The sequence below is a fragment of the Trachurus trachurus genome (assembly GCF_905171665.1).
Source record: "Trachurus trachurus genome assembly, chromosome: 20".
Classification (NCBI taxonomy): Eukaryota; Metazoa; Chordata; class Actinopteri; order Carangiformes; family Carangidae; genus Trachurus; species Trachurus trachurus.
In genome coordinates this window covers 18,191,206-18,212,886 of record NC_139911.1, presented here as the reverse complement: position 1 = coordinate 18,212,886, position 21,681 = coordinate 18,191,206, and positions in this window count along the sequence as shown.

Genomic DNA, 21,681 nt, shown 5'->3' with positions numbered 1-21,681 from the left:
GGTTATTGATCAGCCCATACACGCCTGCAATGCATCTACTCATCTACACAGCAGTATATTAACCCAGAGTTCTTACCTATACTCGCTGTTGGATGGTTGTTTAAGCCAGTGTGGTGGATCATCCTCTCAGGCCTCGACTAAGCTTTTGATTTGATCACTGATCCAATCCTTGAACACAATTGTTTGCATGCCATCCTTTTTCCTGCTTGTCTCTTAACCACCCACCATTGCTCTCATCCTGAACTTATCCCTGCTCTGCCCTGCTTCACCAGCTTCCTTCAGCCTTTTGCTGTTGCCTTACCTCCACGTTCAATTACTAAGGGACGACAATAAACCTTCTGTTCTTGTTCGGACACTATTTCCTGCACTTGTACCCCGGAAAATGAAGTGGTCATACTTGCTGGATTTGTTGATTGTACCTGTCATTGTAGAATATGATCTACCTGATAGAAATCATAACCAAAGTTATAGAAATAAGACCAAAGTTGTAAGAACCCGCATAAATCTTTCAAACTATGTTCTTGGGAGTGGAAATTCTTAGCTCACTTTTCTTTTTATGTTAAAAGCTCCCTGGGTCTTTCTTAGGGCACGTCAGGCTTATCGAAAGTTGAACATTTAGGAAAGTGACTTCATCTTTGCTTCGTCTTTGCACTTGGTTTGAACTGAGATGTCTGAGCTGAGCTGCTGTGCAGAAGGTGAGACAGAAAGAGGAAAGAGTTTTACTTTTCTCTCTTTCCTCATCTCTCTTTTTTGTTTGTTTGTTCTGCCCTTATCTCTCCTATAAACACCTGTTGGTCACTACCAAGAGGCGGGCCCTGCTGTAGAGTGCAGGCAGCAGCAGCAGCAACAGCAGGGAGTGTTAGAAAAGACTTCTTGTGCAGGCTTCTCCTTAATGGGAAGGCAGAATGCTCTGAAAAAGCCACAGAAAGAGAAGTCATGTAGGATAGTAGCTCACTGTCTCCTTCCCTAATGGGCTGATGCATGCCAGGCAAATGAGCATGCCCTGACTGGCCAAGGTCCAGTTCCTCCACTGCCACTGGAATGATCACGCTCATTATCTTATTTTGCTCCTGGGTCGACACGAACAACACAATCCGTGCTTTTTGCCAGCGCCGGGTTAACAAAGACGGTTTTTCCTGCACCTCTCCCTCCTTTTTATTTCCCTCTGGGGATTCTATGCCATCTGGTATTGTCGGTGGCGTTGAAATAGGAGGGGGGAAGGAGGGGTGGTATCAAAGGGGCCTGTCCAGCAGTTGATCAAGGGAGAAATCCGGCAGGTGGCTGGCTGCCTGTCTCGGGAGTAACATGGCTGGAAGCAAGAAATCCACACAGGAAGGGTGAGATCATCATCATCCCTGGCTGGAGCCTTGTACGATATGTGTTTTTTATTTATTTATTTTTTAATTTTGGCTCCATATGAGCAATGTTATTATTGATGTATTGAGAGGAGGAGGAAGAAACTTTTGTATTGGGTTTTAGATGTGGGTATATTTCCCCTGTGTAGACTTTCATATCCATTACCTGAAGTGCCTGGCAGTGAGTGCCACGAATGGAGATCCCTGTCACTCTTTATCATAACTCTGACATATAATATTAAAAATAGATTCAAGCGTGATTGAATGTTTGATGGTGTTATTCTATGACTGATCTAAGTGTCTGGCGGCTGCATATCATTTGAGGGACTGGTGCGTTTGTAGAAGCAAAATGTAAAAACATTCCCCCTGCCAACTGGATCCTCTGGAGGATTCTGTTTAGCTTTTTCCCCCCACTAGTGCTGCTGGATTCTTACAAACAAGGCAATTTGACTTGTGTGTCATATTATTGTTGGCACAAAAAAAAAGTGAGACATGAGTCTGACTGTAGTGTGAATCACACATCTCCATCTCCAGCAACATTAATCTCAATTGTTCCCATCCGTTATCACCGCATCTGGCGATCTAATGATAGACTCCAGGGGTCAGAACATTTTACGAACGCTCATCCCACAGTCCTCCACATCAAACAAGGGTGGTTCAGAAAATAAAGTGCTGATGGCCACTGACAAAGAATCAGATAGGACACATCAGTCATCCAGTACTTACTCCCAATTGTGATCTACGGTATAAATTAAATATGCCGGAAAATGGCTGCAGCTCTTTAGAAACGTCTGCTGCCAGCGAGATGGAGTTTTCTGAGGGGACAGGCAGCAACCTCTCTGGGGATTTAGCTCCGTTTCCGCTGTCCAGATCAAATGAAAAATGAATCATTCTGCAGGGGGAAGAAGACGCATGACTAAAGGGGATGAGGAAGCTGGTAGTGGGGGTTTTGAGAAGGCCAGAGGGGAGGTACTGTAAAGTAAACTGTAACTGTTGGAGGATGAAGATGAACCAACAACATCTAAAAGGAGCCATTTGTAAGTTATGCTATTGCTACATAGCCAATGGTGGCATTAATAGCCGTTTAATTACAGGTTGAGAAGAGATGTTGTAAGTTAGCACAAACTTTAATTCTTTTACTTGCTTAGAGGTGAGAGCAGCAGTAGAAGTTAGCTGGCTAGCATGCTAACCTGTTTGGGAAAAATAGACACATTGTCCTTTATGCGACAATGATTGAAGCTACAGCCACAGCAAAACTTACAGACAGGTCCGTATTAAAAAGAATTAAAGCCTGAAGCCTGATTCATAAGAGCATTGAGTCCATTACAATATCTGAGTTCCTCGACTGTCTTTTTGGCATTCAAACACAATTTCTCTACATGGTAAATTTCATAATTTCCACCATTTATAGATAGTACTTCCATGGTAGAGTAATGAAGGATCAGACCCAATTTCTTCTTCAGCACATTGGCAGCATAACAGCACTGAGCTAAAAAAAAAACAATGTCAGTGAAGAAGAGTGTCTGTACATGGCTGGTGAATGAAATGAAATGAAATGAAATGTTTGTGTTCTCATTTATGTTTATTTCTAGAGCTGGAGGTTCAAACACAGGTAGTTTTGAAATGGTCATGTAACTCTTTGATCTTTCAACATTTCCAACATTCAATGTCTTTTCTTAGGGGTTTCAATCAGCCAACTCGCCATGCCGACTGTCCCTAACTAGTGCCAACTGGTGCAGACTAGACCCGACTGTGAATCATGGGTAAAATCGGGCAAGGAATCGTGTAGTCTGTCCCTAGCTTAAGACAAGACAGATGGAATTTCACAGGAAAGCTGGTCGGAGTGGGTTGTCTGTGTGTCTGTGCGCCTACCAGGTGATTGCCCTCCACGTCATCTCCCTGACGGAAGCCAGAAGCCTTTAAAATCCGCCAGAACTCTGCAGAGCTTGAAGCAAGCGGCTCCCGTCTCTTCCTGGGCAGTGATCTGGTTCAGGGCGTTGCCTTTGGCCTTGCAGTCAGCCTTGCACTGCTGGAGCTTGGTGTTCATGTCCTTGAGTTTGAGTGTATACTCCAGGATCTTTTTTTTTTTTTTACCAGTGCCATGTTTTTAATTTTAGCAATGGTTATCTCCTCGTCCTTCTCTATAAACGTTGACTTGACTTGACTTCTCTTTCATGATGAGCTCAATCTTCTAATCACAGCTTTTCTGCAGTGCTTGGAGCTCAGTGGCTGTCTTCTTTTCTTTGGCAGTCATTTGTTTCAGGGCATTGACTTTGGGCTCGTAGTCAGCCTCACATTGCTGGAGTTTTGGTCTTCATGTCCTGGAGTTGGAGCCTGTACTCCAGGTTATTTTGTACCAGTGTCATGTTTTCAATCCTAGCCCTGGTGATCTTTTTGTCCTTCTCTTTAATGATGAGCTCAGCCTTCTTGTCACAGCTCATCTCTAGAGCTCAGCAGATGCCTTCTCTTCCTTTGCAGTCATCTGGTTCTTCCATGTTTCATTGAACTGTGACTGGCCAAAGGAGTCCTGTCCTCCATCAATTTAATCTTTTTGGCCCTCTCAACCACCTGGTTGTTGAGCCAATTGTTTTTAATCCAACAGGCATTGAAATCTGCCATGCATCTTTGCATAGATAAATCGCTCCATTTCCCATTTCTTGCCATGATACCAAGCATCCCTGGCTTTGGCAGATTGAAATTCCTTTCCCAGGTTTTCCAAACTGTTCCTGGTTCAAGCAAGTGTTGAAACCAAGGACTCCATCTTGCAGGGTTTTCTTTTCCTGGTCCCAGCTGTTCTCTTTGCGGAGTAGCCGCTGCTCTACAGCAGCATTTTCTTCAGCCAGCTCTTTGATCTCGATCTTTGCATTGAGCAGGGATGTTTGGATGGCCTGCAGCCTTTGAGGAGCATGCTCCTGTTGCTGATCGTCATTATCAATCATTGTTTGTCTGGGTGACTTGTTGTCACTTCCTGCCATCTTTTCTGAACACAGAATGTGGAGCACATTTGGAGATGTGGCAGAAGTTGTGGGATATTAATTAATTGGAGTCAGTGGGGAGCAGGAAATTCTGTGTGAGTGGCCATGAGCAGCGTGTAAAGACAAAAGTTTCAGAACATTTTAGACAACTTATCTCACTCCAGCCGATGATGCCACCCAGTCTAGCCTGAACATTTTATGAAATACAGACTAATTATAATCTCAAAATTTCTTGAAAATGATGATGGTCATTGAACAGTGCTCAATCAAAAACTATAATACCTATTGAAATGTGGATTATAACACCCATAGGCAAGACTTGTGTCTACATTTCAAAGTTTAAATGGAGTCTCTAGGTGAAAGTATGCTGCAGCAGTAGACATTTGAAAAAGTCCAATACTGTTTTGTTTTTTTTGCCTCCTCCCATTCATTCTCTATGGGAAATTTAATAGCACACCGATCTCAATCGAGACGCAGGTTTTGCTATACATCGAAACAAATTTTGGGAGGGAGATGAATAATAATATAAAGAAAAAATGCCCGGTATAACAATAGTGCCTCTGAGCGTTACCCCCGTGGCACTAATAAAAAGTAAGAGGGAACATCACATGACATGCTTTACACTGGTAAAATATGCATATGCACAGACATGGTGAGTGTAGATGCTATATCCAGCGGCAGCACTGTATTCACACTTGAGCTGTGTCGGAAGTATCTTTACATACGTATATGTAGGCCAATGGCTAGAGTGACTTTAGTACAGACAAACCACTAACATGACATTTCATGCATGTCTGACAAGTGGTAAATGCATCAGACCCTACTTAAATACCGTAGAGAAATGCATGCTCTGATATAATAATAATGTTTCATCAATATTTAAAACTGTTAATGGATTATTTCATAGGATTTAGGCATGTGTTTGGCAGTGTTCCCAGATCGCACACATTTATGCCAGGGCTTTTATTGCAAAGCTCCCTTAGGTCCAAGTCTTTCCGATATCACCTGGCCATAGCTTTCAACTGCAGCCAATGTGTAGAGTGATTTATTTTTAAAGTAAGGATTTAGTTTGGGTGCAATATGTGCACAAAGTAAAACATGTCCTTCTGCATCCTGAATTATGATCCATTAATCACCTTTATGAAAAACTGCTGGAGCTTCTAAACCGGCTGGGGTTGCCTCAAAATACGAAAAATAATTCACCTGACCCTCTAAATTATTAATGGAATAAAGAGCATGGTATTATTTGATGAATGTTTTAGCCACACATGGTTTGACTGTGTTTCCAGCAAGGTCCATAGATGTTTTCCTGTGTATAATTCCAGGTGCTCTGCCTTAATAATGACCACACTCGAACAAGGATGATGTTGTTGCCTCTTCTTCCTCCGGCAGCAGCTGGAATAATGAGCCGCTGATGAGTCACACCATGACAGCGGTGCAACTCAATTACCCTGCAACAACAAACACAGACGTGAAGAAGTGCAGTTTGATGATCCCGGGGAGAAACAAAGCGTCTTGTTTGGCTGTCGAGTAGCTTCAAGACTCGTTTGAAGGCCCGTCTTCATCAGCTGCACTGGATTCTCTACTGTAGCTCCACAGCTTCCCGCCGCATTCACTTGATGTGAATGCAAATTTGTAGGGTTAAATGACTCAGTCGTGTCAGGCTTTCACCTCTCTGTCTCAACACGAGCGAGGAACAAAGAGGGCGCATTTAGCAAGCACCTTTCTTGTATACAAGATGTCAGCACCATCTGAGGAAGCTGACACCCAATCACCAAACAAGCACCCTCATACTGTACATCATATGAACATCACTGGAGGAATCTGACAATCATCTTCACAACACCCATCTACAATATATGAGTAGTATAAGTGTTTGTAATTTGTCAAATATTTAAGAACAAGATCAAATCTTGTTTCTTTTCCTGTTATTAAAACATTTTAAAAATATACAGTACATGCATTAGTTGGTGTTTTTGCATTATTCCTCCTAACATTCTTTTGTGGCCCCGCAAATAAGATACACAAGATTGGAAAAATTATGCCCATTGTTTTTTTTATTTTAGAAGAACACTGATTTTGATTTTTACCCTTCAAATGTTAACACTTCACTTTTCACTGAACATATATTCAGCAAAGATTCAAATCAAAAAACTCAAAAACCTTTGATGATGATTACATAACAAGAACATCCCCATTTTACTTGCTAAGTGTCCAGTCCAGTTGCAGAATAATGGATTATTTTAATGACTGTTCCAAGTGTGTGGGTGTCTGTTTCTTCAACTTTTTTTTGCTGTATTACATCCTTCATATTTGAAGAGAACAGATGTAGACCACTCAGATAAAATGAACAAGACTGTACAAAGTTTTATGATTTGTGTGTTTAGATATTCAGCATGTCATTTTTAAGCATCACATCCTAAAACGACTAGCAATCAAAGGCAAGCATCTACTTTCCAGGGGAAGTTTTCTACAACATTTTGAGACTTGGCTGCAGGGATTTGCTCCCATTCAGCAACATCAGCATTAGTGAGTTTGGCCATTGTGTGATAAGGTGATGGCCGATAAAGCCTGGCTTGCCCTCATTATCCCCAAAGGTGTTGGATGGGGTTATCAAGACTCTGTGCAGGCTAGTCAAGTTCCAGAGGAAATATTTTACTTAGGCCCTCACTTTGTGCATGTTTAATCTAAAAATATTCACTACTGCTATATAGCCATTTCTTGAAACACTTCAGCATGATATTTCACTCCTCAACCAACTAGTGCTATCTCCAGAGTTGTAAAGCTATCCTCTTTGTTTATTTAAAGCAGAAGTAAGCGGAATGTTTGTGTTAATATAAGTCTTAAATAGTTATATCTTCCGACAGCAATCACTTCTATAGAGTGTTTGGTCTGAAACACAGGTCTGTCAGTCACTCTGCTCTGCAAGCCGAGGAGAAAACTTTCCTTGTATCCTACAACCTTTATCCAATGAGGAGAGAGAACGGCATAAAGGGGCGGTCCTTTCTGTGTGTGCAGCCAAGGGATGCGCGTGCATGTGGTGACGTAGGGACGAGGGCGGGGACTGCTAACTCCATCGGCTGACAGGAAGTTAGCCAAAACGACCGGATCGCTTACTTCTGCTTTAACTTGTAATGTTTGCATTCTAACCAGATAGCCTATCTTGTCACTTTCCAATACCCAGTCACTGCAGCATCCAGTCCACCTTGAACCTTGAAGAAGTTGTGCTGCTTATATATATGGTTACATCATAACTTTTTAACCTAGTAAACACAACAATGGCTGGAAGCTCATACAGTAGCAAGACTGACAGACGTTAACACTAATGCTAGCAATGGAGCAATAGAGACAGTTCCAAATAGCTCCTGAAATCAAAATGAATCAGGACTTTACACTAAATTCACTTTCTGTGTACCCAGAAAAGTCTAAAACTCACACTATCAATCCAAACAAGCCCATATACACAAACACACTCTGGTTATTTCCCATTGAACAGGGTGAGGGTGGCTCTCGTACACAAGGAAAGCATGGTGGGTGTTGATTAATACAGAGCATCAAATTCAAGTTGGCAGCCCAAGAAAAATAAACAGTCCTCACTTTAATTAACTCTGCAGAAGAAAGAGTATGACTAAGTCAATATTTATCACGTCTAGCGATGGAGGCCCACGCTGGCTTCCCCCACCAGGCCCAGTGCTAATTACCTGGAGGCCAACAGGAGCGCTGCTCAGAAATGATGAGATGTACACCGGATCGTTTCTTAAATTTCCCCCAAGTGCCAGGGGTAACACAAAGCAATCACATTAGGGAAAACATTCACACACAAACACACACCTTTTTTTTCGGTAATTGGCTCTAAAATATGGACAGATGAAGAGATGCATGATTAAAGACAAAAATAGTTTGTGTTGCAACAAACACAGACAATGTAGTGACACACAAGACAGCTTCCTGCCTGTGCTTCCACCTGATGAGAGTGGGATTTGCAAGCTTGATTAGGAGCAACACCTGAAATTGTTTGTCAAAAAAAAAAGAAAAGCATACACGCAAGAGGTTCAGAGAAAATCCTGAGGGTTTCTTCTGGTTGTTAAAATCGCTGCTGCATGCAGACTGTGATGCCAGTGACTCGGCTTGAAGTGAACATGCACAAGTGGAAATCGTAGGCGAGTTGCACTGCACACTATAACCAGAAAAGTGACTGCAAATACTGGCAGGTAGATGAAAGAACAAAAAAATCTTACACCTGGCAAGCTTCAAGTTTGCAGGGCCACAGCAAGCTGGCTGTGAGGGCAATAAACCAAAAAGATATATTCCCTTTTCACTGCATGAAGACACGCCTTATCCACTACTGCGTAAGAAGAAAAAAAAGAAAAGAAAACGTCTTTGAGGGAAGAATTTTAATTAACTCCCCATTTAGGGCGTTTTGTGTTTGGTATCTGTTCCTCTCCCTTGCCCCCCATTCTCACAATTTTTCTCTTCTTCCTTTTCCCACTGATATGAAATGGTTTCAGGCAGAACTTACTTGGTGTAATTGTCTCCAAAATGGTGCTATGAAGGTCGAAAAATGAGTAAGGGTCATTTGAATAATTTGATTACGGCACATTTTTAACCTGCAAAGCTCTTAATCCCATGGCAGCCAGGGAATGTTAATGAGTCACCTGCCTTGTTGTCCTCAACGATAAGAGAGAGGGGGGAAATATTTTGGCATTCATATTATTTAATGGAGAAAAAAAAAAAACTACCTCCAACACAGCTGATAGACAAAACCACACACACTACTCCGACGCAGCGCTGAGCTCTTTAGGGTATTATTTCCAACCAAATCGTAATGGCCCCCAGCTGTTTCACATATGTACTGCGATAACTCATAAGCAATTAATGAGACAATGTGACCCCAGCTAGATAGAATGGGGCTTCACTCTCATCAGTTATCTGCTTCCTAGTGCTGTTCAAAGAACCGAAATAGAGCTTATATCTCACACTGGGGTATCCAGCTTATACTCTTGAACATATCAGGGCCTCAAAATGCAGGAAGTGCCTAGAAAAACGGTCAGGAATGGTTTTCAGTGGGAAATTGGGTTTCTGGTAAAGGCTATAAGTGCAGTCCTTCAAGAAGTAAAATTGGGACAAGACCATTTTAAGAAGGAGAAGATAGGCCTATTGAACATCGTGGTGGAAGTGCGTTCACCAATCTGAGGTTGTTGGAGTGAAACATTTCTTCGTCTTCTTCTTCTTTTCTCCCTCTCCAATTTTCCTTCTGTATTAACAGTAATTGAAGAATCTCAATCTTACCTCTGACATGAGTAGTTTTTTTTTTTTTTTTTTGAAATATGTGTCAGCACAGATAAAGCACTCTACTGTAAGAGGCTGAAACCGACAAAAAAAAGAAAAAAAAAATCCTCCCAGGACTACAGATGTTTTTTTGTCAAAACGGCTGAACTCATCGTCTTACACAGCAGTGATCAACAACCAAAGCTACAGGAACAGATGGACAATGTACACTCCACTTTTTTTTGTAAGTCATAATTTCATAAGTTGAGTAGGCAGCAGGATTTCACACTTTGTTAATTTGTATTCACTGCGAAGCTGAGAGACAGACCAGCAAAGGAATTTCTTACTGAAATATTCATCAGAATCCCGCAGGGCTTGTACCACTGAGACGCCACCATAACAGAGAAAGCAAATAACATCCAAACTAAATTCATTCAGGGTAAACATTTTGCCCTTCCAAACAAGTCACAATTACAGCGACTTAAGAGCTGCTTTCTCCTGGTGTCAATGATTTTTTTTTCTTTCGCCCCACCAGCAGAAAGAGAAATCTTTTCTTTCTTTTCAATTAGAAATCAGCTTTTATGACAGTCTGGCACGATGAAATGAATGTTAATGCCCGCTGCTAATGCAAACGCATACTAATAGTCTTACCCAGTGCTTAAAGATTCAAGACTGAATACTTTATTTTTCATCTCAGCAAACTTGCAAAGAAAATACACAGTGTGCTCAAGATAAAAAGACAATTATTCCACTAGTAGCACAAACTCCACACAAACAAGCCAAACTGGACGGATAGAATTCCTGCTGTTTGTTTTTGTAGCTCTCTAGGATTCACTAACTCCTCCTTGGCAATGGTCACATTCAAGACAGGCACAGTGGGGGCAGCTGGTGCTTAGGGGGTTCGATTCCTGTCACTGAAATGCCTCTGTCTCTCTTTGACATGTTGTAACATAAGCATTTGGGCTTTCTTTGCATCCCTTTCTTCCCATAAGCAAGGCTCCATAAGCATATAGACACAGCTTGCATAAGCAGAGCAGCTGGTGGGATGTTTATCATTGTCTTTGGAGTTGTGCCGCCTCTGGGTTTAGGGCTGCTCCAGTCCAGATCGAGCCAGGACCCTCCATCGCTGGAGGACAGGCAGTTTCCAAGTGGCTTCACCTGATTTCTGCTTGCACTGTGAATGCAGATTATGAATATAGATGTGTTTACTCCTGTCCTTTATTATGTCTACATGCTGACTGTGGCAGTGTGTAAAACTAATGCCACTGTGGCTACATTTCTGCTGCAATTGAAAGACTTCCAATTCTGATGTGTAATGTCACCTGCGGCACAGATCTGATTTACAAGAAAAGCATAAAGATGCATAGAGACGCATTTGTTTTCGGTTCTGATATGCACGTGTGGTGCAAAATTGGATCCTGAGGCATGCAAATCCGCCAGCATCTCCATGACGGTACATAAATCTTACATAATTAACCTGAGAAAAATGTCATGATTTTTTGCACCCTTGGCAGCTCGGTTGTTAGTGTTAGCATAGGTGCCCAGAAGACAAACAATGGAAGGGAACCAAAAAAGCCAAAAAATAATTGGTGTTTAGGGAGAAGCCTCAGTTCAGTCAGATCTCCAGAGCGCAAATAACAAAAAAAATCTGTTCAAAACAAGCAACAGGCAGGATATAGACACTTTAACATATGCTACTCTTTTTGCTTTTACCTTGTGCATCTGTGTGTTTTTGTGGTCATTTCCTAGAGCTGATGTCAACGCAATGAAAGTTACAATATGTAAGCAGAGAAAGGGTTCTTTTAATTTGAAATTATCAACAAACAGCTGAGCCAGATGTAACTTCTCAGACAAACTTAAAGGAACTGAAGCAAAGCAGCAACACAATTACAAGGTTTTGCATCTGCTGAAATGCCTTTGGTGTTGTGCAATCTGCAGGACCCGGTGACATAAAGAGTGATAAACATCTGGCTGCAGGGACTTCTCATGCAGCATAATGACACGCTTATAATGAATGCTAAGCTGTAATCAATGACCAGCTCTGATGTGTGGGTGGCTAGAGCCCTGTAGGGCCCCCGCAGTGTTGAAAAATGATCTCAGACATGACAGTATGGAATCTCATTTGTTTATTCTTCTGATACTGGTATTATGAGCCGGGTGGTGGTCACATAGAGAGAAATTCTCCATAAATGAATGCATAATTTGTCGAGCTGAATTTACCTCTGTGTTTGGCTCAGTGGATTGCTCAGCAGGTTGCTGGCAACGTGCAAAGAAGTGTGAAACGGCACTGCTGTCTAACATTAGCTCTAGCTGGCACGCTCTCCCACATTCATGCTGGTAAACCTCGTCTGTATTTCCTGGCCAACAGGAATATAAAAGCAGCAGCTTGTATTTATTATAAAGTAGCAATACTTATTCTAATAAAACAGTCAATTCCAACGAATGATTACAGCCTTGAATAAATGAGCAGAAATAATGAATTTTCATCTATGTTTGATGAATTGTTTGTCATAATTACCCTGGTCTTTATAGTTTTTTTCATTATTATTATAAGTGAAGTTAAAATTGTATTATGTAGAGAAATTACCCAAAGCAATGTGAATAAGCTTACAGCAAATTCCTAAGGCTGAGATCAGCTGGAGATCAGGGGCTCATTGTGAAATCTAACCCTCAGTGTCATCCTCTTTTAATGGGCTTGACAGCTGACAGATGTTTTCAGCTGTTTTTTATATCCTTGATGTACTTTGGGGATTTTCTGAACAAGTCTTGAGCAACTCCCACCTATTCAGGTGTTTTTTCTTATTTTCTTTTCTTTTTTCCCCTCTTAACTCAGAGCTTCAGTGTTGGCATCTGGAATGCTCAGCTCAGGCACATTTTGGATAAAGTGTCATACTCAGTTTCACCAAATCTTGCCTCACCTTTTATTTTTTCCAGCTACTGCTGTCACCTGTGCTACATACAGTGTCAGAGTCAGCATATTGTAAACCCCATTTTAAGAAAAGACTGAGTCCAGATGGTATTCTTCTTATTCAATGTGTACACCAGGATTTATGTTCCTGCTTGTACTTTGGCAGCACCTGACGTTAGCCCTATTAGCGCTGCTATTATGTAACCTCTTTTTTTTGTGAAACACGGGGCGATAATGTCATCAAGTGTAATTCCATGAGTGCCTCCATTTATAAAGGCTACAGAGAGGTCCAAATTTGGTTGAAGTGAAACAGAGCTCATCAAGAGTTCAGTTATTCTCATGAGACATTTGTCTTTGCCAATATACAGTAGGTAACTTGGGGGTGGAATTACAGGCACAGGTGATTTGTACTGGATTAAAACCTAACAATCTCAGCAGGTCATTAGAAATCACCACATGATCCCAGGTAGCTTGTAATTGGTCCTGTGTGATTAGAGCTTATGTCAAATAAGCCTACAGGAGCTGAAGTCTCCAAATATCCTCCCTGCCAACTCCTGGATTCAGTTGCATTCCCTCGACGTGGCCAAATATCCGCTGAGCTGCTGCAGCATTGGCCCCGGCTTGCAATGTCAACAAGTCCTTTACCAGGATAAGCAAGAGAATTTCCCACAGCAGGGGGTGAAATCAAAAAATGTAATCAGCAGAGCATCATTTCTGACTCTCGGATACTGCCAGAAATGTTCATCTGAACAGTCGTATCACAGGTTCTAACTACTTTTAAATGTGCTTTGTTGTTTACACAGATTCATCCCTTGAATAAAATAACAGCATTAATGAATAAAATGAGATTGCATCAGTGCAAATCCTGTTTAATTATGTGGAAAAATGAGATCCAATGCACTCCAACAATCTAATAAAAAGGCTGAATGCCATTTCCTGATTTTAACTTGCAATTATGTCGGACTGGATGGAGTAAATGCATTTAACAGATTGCCCAAGAGACTTAGCTCTTTCTCTTATCCTCACAAAATCTCAATGACTTGTTAAGATGAAATTTCCCTTCTTATCCAGTCTTCCATTTGAATAACCAATTGACAGATCTCTCTGTGCTCAGTGGAGTCAGGAGGAAGGTCTGCCAGAGCGGGACATTCAACATTGACCGAGACGTCTGTGAAACACGTCACAGAGCCCTGGCCTCGGCTGTGTCCGACCTGAACTTAATAAGGATGGCCGACTTGTCCTGCTTGTTAGCCGCAGCCTGGGATGTTGTAGGCTCATACGGAGAGACAGTGACCGACGGTGCTGAAGCCTGAGATAACGATAGATGGGATACCTTGCTCCCTGGGCTGTCAGGATCTCGTGTACTCGAGTATCTGGCAGAAAAAATCAAAAAAGGACTTCTTTTTTTGATTTGGCAAGATTTCAAACTGACAAATGAAGGGGTTTCATTCAGAAGCAATCATGTTACAAGAAACCATTTTCATCCATATGTAATGTTTGCTGCTCATTATACAGCGGTTTTAATTAACCATGAAGGTACTACAGTAGTATGCAGATGTAATATATGTGTACATTGAATTTCCATGCAGAAAAAAACATCCATGTAAAAACTTTATACAAAACCTTGAAATTGACACAGTTACATACAGTATAATGACATGTCTACCCCCTATACATGTGTAATGTATAAATTGTATGTCTTGTCTGACATAAATACATACCCATCCAAAAGTTTGTTTGTGTGTTATATTATATACAGTAGACCCAAATGCCTGAGACCTCTCCTCTTTCCCACTAAGGGATAAACATGTTTAATTCTGATGAAAAACACAACATATATTTGCATATCAAGATGTGCTCAACACTGTGAGTGACTGACACAACGACAGCAACTTTGTCCAGTTAGTTAATTCAATTTTCACCAGAACCAGTCTTTCAATAAGTCCTCTGTCAGGAATCCCACATCCATCCAGATTTTTTGTAGGGCTTGTTCTGTTGCTTCTTCACCACCCGAGTCATCTAGACTCCACTGGGGGCTGTATTCCTGCATGATTTTAGTGTAGAAAATTACAATGTGATGTCAAAAAGGGGAACATTTCAGCAAAGGAGCCTGATTTCTCTTCAAGTTTCCACTTTCAAGTTGACATGTATTCCTCATCAAGCTCGTATTTCGTGATTTTACATGAACTGTTTTCCAAAAATAAATTACCAGAAAGTCAGAAAATGTACCGTAAAATGTACCGGATGCCTCATTTGACAAACCGGTTCACACAGCCTTGATCGTACAGCTGTTCTACCCGTTCATATTTCCTCCTCCCGAGGAATGCGCTGTCTACCTGAGCCGATACAGTCAGCACACTGAACTTGGAGGGGCATGAAAACAACACGAGCAGACAGACAGCAGCATGTTGCCACAGCAGGGCTCCATCTTGGGAAGCAACTGTTGCCCTCATTCTGTTATAAGTTGCGAAAGATACATGCTGTTGGCATTTTGAATGCGATTTCAAATCCAAGGGGCATGGGATCTCTCTCCCTGCCTGTGTCGAGCCACCCTTTGATGGTAATCATTTGCATCTTTTTTTCCCCTTTTTTTTTTGGCATGAGACTAGACTGCCAGTGGTGCAAAACATCTGTGTTGTAGATGAACCCACGAAGCAGAGTGTGTGACAACTTGCTAAATGTCACAGTTGACTCTTCGATGGCCTTAACGGGTTGTCACACATGGCACATTGGACAAACGACGCCATTCATAAAATGACATTAGAGATAGTACTATTCAGAGGCATTCAAAGGGTGCTCTATCAGCGAGTTACTGATCTGAGGCAATTTTAATGTTCTACTCTTTTCCTACTTTTCGTGTCGAGATGACAATAAGATCATGTTAATTAATTTCTTCTATGTGCCGCTATAATGTGGTGTCATCTGTTCAGCGATATTGCCTCTCTGACAGCGGGGCTATCAGGCCGTGGACAAATCTCTCTGACGTACCGCGAGGAACTAATGATGTTCCGTCTTTGTAACCGGCTGTCATATCCCATTCTCCTGCTCGCCACATGACTGATTTTTATCCTTTTTTGCAGGTTCAATTGAGTATTTAAAGGTCGAATTGTATTTGCCGAAGAATAGGAACGGGAGAAATCATTGGTAAATGTCAAAGTCAAGCTATTAGATTTTCTAATCAGCCAATACAGATCTTGATAGTACAGCCCATTTTTGGGGCCTTAATGATTTATTTTTTGGTCAAATCCTGCCTTCGCTCTTTCCTGCTAATCAATTAATCTGACTGTCTGACACTCATGCTCTATGATATCATTATCTTTTACAGATATCAGCTACATCCATATATTTCTTTAAACAGTGATGAAATGAAGACTACTCTGTTAAGCCGCCAAAGTGTGCTCAGTCACTTGTAACAGGTTAGGGTGGAAGCTGTGGCAAAACTGTAACATGACTCTGTTTCTCAGTGTTTTCTAATGATAAGGTATGACTTAGATATAGATTGGAATTAGTTTAACTAGCTGAAGCAGTCGATTACAGGTCCAAAATTCTATTAAGTTAGATTTCCATGTCTTTTTGATTGTACATTGAAAGTATGGAAGTGGCAAAGCCTCAGTCCACAGAGAAAAGCACATGGCCTGTATTCAGAAACTGAGCCTCAAAACCAAGTGCAAGAACTTCTGTTACTTTGTGATGTCACAACAAAACTTGCACTGCTCTTAGCCTGCTCTCAGCTTAATACTGCTAGGACTGAATTGCTGGTGATCAAGCCTAATAATTGTAAGTACTTATCCAAGTCTCTGTCTTAATATTGATGGTTGTTTGATCTCTGAAAGCACACACATTAGAAACCTAGGTGTTATTTTTGATCCAACCCTAACTTTGCAGACTCATACTGTATAAAGGAAATCACCAAGACGACTTTCTTTCAATTTCGGAATATTGCCAAAATCCGCCCTGTTCTATCCCAGTGTAGCGCCGAGGTGGTTCTCCATGCCCTTGTGTCTTCCCGATTAGATTATTGTAATGTCCTTTTTTCTAGCCTCCCCATCTGTACTACTAGGAGTCTTCAGCTTGTGCTTGTGCTCCTTGTCATCCCATCAATCAATAAAAAGTCAGCTGGTGGCAGGGCCTTCTCCTACCGTGCTCCTTTTTTACGAGATATTAAAGAAGATACATCCACTGCAATTTTTAAGTCCCGTCTTAAAACATATCTCTAATACTAAACTGTCTTATCATTTTCCTCTGGTGCCTTATTATTGTTTTTATTGTCTGTTATTTTTTGTATTAAATTTGAAGTGTATTGAGACCATGTACCATGGTGATTTTGCACTTTAAATAAATTGATTGATTGATTAGCCCTGCCCAACAATCAGCCAATCAGACTTGTTGTTCCTAGAGCTCCAGAGACAAGCCAGAGAGAGGATATCCAAAACTAGGTGGTTTTTGGTGCTTAAAACCATAAATGTATACATACAATGTAGATGGAGAAATGTGGGCTCAGGTGCTTATACTGTAGTTTTCAAGTTGAGACTTAAATGAAATGCAACCCACAAAAGACATATTTTTGTTCGACTCTTACTGACAAATGTCCTCATCTTCACAGTTCATTCTTAATCTTGAAAGCTCAGCTTTTATACTGACAAGGATGAGAAGACCTTGAAATACTTAAAAATAAATAAATTGAAAAAGAACATACATTTCAGTACAACTGAGCAAACTATCTCTGCTGGTGAGGATCATGTGGCATGATCAAAAGCTCCAGATCAGCATTCAAAATGGATGCTGGCCATTGGCTGGCTGTTGTTTTTAGAGGTCAAGAATGAACTCTGAAGCTCATCCACCGCCCCAGTTTGTGACTCAGTCTTTTCCATAAATAGTAGTCTGCAATCGTGAGCCAAAATGATTCACCAAGGTTATTTTTTCATACTTGACAAAGCTCCTTGAGAGCCACAGGAGAAGAAGTTATACAGCTGCTTTCACAGGGTGAGCAGAGCAGAAACTCTTCATGAAAAAAAGTCACTGCAGTCCACACAGTGTAGGAATAGTAACCATGCTCATAGATGGTCCCTGTGGTTTTTGGATGCTGCTGAGAGACAATGAACTCAAAAGAAGTTATACAGTATATATGGTCAAAGCAACCAAGGAGTTTTCATAGGGTCAAATAATATTGTTGACTGGCCAAGTCAGTCAATCACACCAGCCAGTTTGAAGGCAAAAACACCTGGCAGAGTACCACCAAGGAAGATGACAAATGTCAGGAGTCGTCCTCAGACAGACTGAATACGCTCCTGCTTTTTGTTTCCCTACACCTGAGCAACTATGTGATAAGCACATGTGATCATTCATTAATTTTAGAAACGATACTGAGCCAACAACACCAAATACATCACTGTCAAAATACTTATAAGTGGTGATGTGATTATGGCAGAACATCAGGCAGCTCGAGAGCTGCTATGTTATGCATATGTGCTTATATTGCATTTTTATGATAGCCTGGCAAACACTCTCATTATACATTCCTCCCAGCACAAAGAACATCAAAATTATACTCATAAAAACTTTTTAGTGCTCCAACTAACCACATATTACATCTCAAATCACAGATTAAAATGCCACACACGGTTTCTGCTCCTGAAGTTGGAAAAAGTCTGCCAGGTATATTTTCATTTAATTTAAAGACGCCAAGAAAAAAGAGGAGGGAAGAGAAGTGAGAGAGAGAGAGGGAGATGCAGTGTTATAAATGCAGATGGCTGCTAGACGGTAGGAAAGAGAGCGTCGCTGTTAGCCTGTGGAAAACCCTGAGAACAAAAGCATGAGCATCCATCAGGCTGCCGTTGAATAGAGCTCCCTCTGGGGAGCCAGAGCAAACAGGCCCCTCTTCTCTCTGTCTCTGTTGCAGCACTTGCTACATAATAAGGATAAGCCCTCCTAGCTATCCAGCTGCGCACGCAGAGTAAACAATTACGTCTCTTTTTCATGCTAGGGAAAGAGCTTGAAAGCTTCAGCTTGCATTCGACTCCCACCTGGTACCGCTGTGTTAAGAAAGGGAAAGGGAGTGCACACTGGGCATGTCACCCTGACCTTGCTGGCAGAGATCTCCAGAGCACTTTCATGCCCCGCGACAGGAGGAGTAACTATATCCACTGCAAACAGTCAGAGGCTAATTGTAGATTTGAATCTTGAGCTGGACCAAATGACACTTGGAGCTAGGAATTCCAATTAAGTGAGCAGCGAGGACTACAAAGGAGGCTGGGGCAGGATGTGTTTGAGGAGCGTTTGCTGAGCAGCTGTTTGGAATTGTGTTTGTTTATGCGATGAATAAGTCATGAATGTTGAATTATCCGCCTGGTTACAGTGCAAAAACAATGTAGGGGCGGATGGTGGCGAGAGTGGGGGCTGTGTGGGGAGTGGTCCAAGAAGCTTCTCACAGTAATAAATGAGTCAGTAGCCGGTAAAATGAGCATAAACATACAGGATTGACATGCTGAGGAGCCTCAGGTGGGTCGTGTGAGCTAAGGATGGGAAAGATATGAAAGGTGGAATGAAGTGGTTTTAGCAATAAGCCCCGCTGCTTTACTCCCCGCTCTGCAGGGTGCTTCAGTGTTCAGAGAGACCATCTCGTAAGCAAGGGGTCGTGGGTTCAATCTCAGTGGGGGCCGAGGAAACCCATCACCAGTCAGTCATCAGAGCAGCCAGTGCTTGAGCAAGACGCCGAACCCTCTACCTGCTCCGGCTAATTGTGGCTCACTCCGGATAAGAACGCTGTCTAAGTGCTTAAAAGGAAAATCCAGCCCTGGATACCGTTACACTGCTACAGTGAGCTTAGTGGAAGTTCAGTCAGGAAGACGACTTCATTGACGATTGATCCCTCTCCCACTTTAAATTGCAACAAGAAGACACAACTCCCTTTCACTTGCATCATCCAGTCGGCTAAGCTTAAGAATATCCACTCCCTATCCCACACCCACTAGGGAATTAATCACGAATCAATGCGCTTTTTTTTATTACTTTAAACAGGCTTATTCAGCATAGCGTTCATTCCAATTGTTGTTTGTGATCTTAAGTATCTGGACTCCATTTATGGAAACTTAACATTTGAAGAAATGGCCGTTTCTTCCTGAATCTTTAAGGTTAAAGAGGAACTAAGCGGGATTTCTCCCGTGGCTATGCTACATTTTGTTTATGACAGTTAAAACTATACAAATACACACGTCGTAACATCGTATATATTATATAGCCTAACGTTATCCGCCACTCATGATTTTTCGCTGGCTTTGTTGTAAACAAATGCACATGGACGAGAGGAGCATTAGCAAAACAGCGGAAAAGCCACCAGACTTGCATAGTTCCCCTTTAAATAATGCGAGTACATATAGAGGCATCTGCTCTTTATCTGACAATATTTACAGTCTCAACAGAAAAAGCTTTCTTATATCTGCAGTTGTCTGAGCATGTCATTTATATTTACCCAACTACCACAGGGTTTAAGAAAATACATAATCAAACAAAATAAAAAATCCTCTGGGCTGTGACCAGTAGTGGTTCACAGTTCCTTTAGTTGTTCAGGATATCAGGTAAAGGATGAAAATAGATATAGTATTTTTATATAATAAAATACCTATATATAATACATAGAGTGAGCAAGTTAGCATCAACTGGTTCCTTACTTTGGTACAGAGCAGACTCCTCAACTGAGTCATGGAGGCTCAACTGTGTTTGAGGCTCTCTGATGTTCCCTCCACTAACTATCTAGAGATGCACATGCTCTCCATCAGTCACCAAAACTTTGCTCAGAACAGAGAGAAAGAGTTTTAATTAGCTGCATGAATTAGCTGCTGCCAGTTACAAGCTAACAAACAATATAAACAGTTAACTCCACATATCCCTCTGGTACGTCTTCTAGTCGCCCGTTTCGGTGCACAGCAAACTCCTGAGTCTTGACGTGTCTGAGGCTCGAACATGTGGATGAGTCATCTCTTTCCCTGCCAACCTTCTCGACGCTCTCTGCCCTTTCACCACCTGACAACCTAGCACGAGCAACGGTGGTGGGCGAGGCTCAAGACCTGATGCAGACTTTCTAAATGGGGAAGCAAGAATCAATTTTTCACTTTCCATGTGGGCAAATGATGTTTACAAGACTGGGCCAAAATTTAGTATGTGCCTCTGGTAATGCCTGATTTTATAACAGCAGTGTTGTCTGTCTTTCATTTGTGTGTTTGGGGATTTTGTGGGCGTTTGAAGATTGACCTGTGATTTTAGCTGTATTTACTTATAAACACTCAGAGAGAACGTAGGGAGAGTCAGACTATCTTTCCTTTTTAAGTTGTTTTTCATACTTTTGCCTTTATTACTGTCACAATGAGCCAGACTCATACTTTGAATACCAGGTCACATACTAACCCTTAAAGCACACACTCCATCATGTGAGCTACTGGGCACATGCACTGAAATACACTTTATTTCATCTTTTGTCTCTCACACAGCTCACAGCCTCCGCCTGGGATCCACAATTTAGCTTTTATTTACTTTCCACTGGAGAACATATCAGACTTTTATTATAGGAGGGTCTTTATATCTAGGACAAAGTCTCCTACTAACTGCAGAAGTAAAATTACCATCCCTCTGTCAGTCAGCCAGTGACTTTCACTTCCGTGATATTGCAGTCCAGCCAAATGTTTTTTTCACAGTTTAAAACACGTCTGGAGAGGAACATTAAAATATCAGCAAGATGCCCATTAATCATTCCCCAGAGGATGAAATACTAGTTCCTCCTGCGCTGTTGCTTCCAATATTTTGCAGCAAGGTAAGTGGTAAATTTGTTGTGCAAGTGTCTCCTCTCTGTTCCCTCTGTTTGATGGCCCTGAAAAGATAAGAGAGCAGCACAGCCGCTCTCACCAAAGATGACTTGTGAGGTTGCAGACTGCATTGTGTCCCAGCATTCTGCAGGACTCCCATGGGTTTCCCATTATCTTCCCTGAGATGATGATTTCAAACCATGAGCCGGTTTTGCAGCTACAACCTGGCAGCTGAAAGGAAGACAAGACACTACAGCGCGACACAGCAGATAGGGGAGCTGAAAAAGTGATACCTTGAAGAATTTTTCTACCATTTGTGTTGAATGCAGTGACCACTTTGACCTTGCTAGAGACCGGTTATTTAAAACATTCCTTCTATG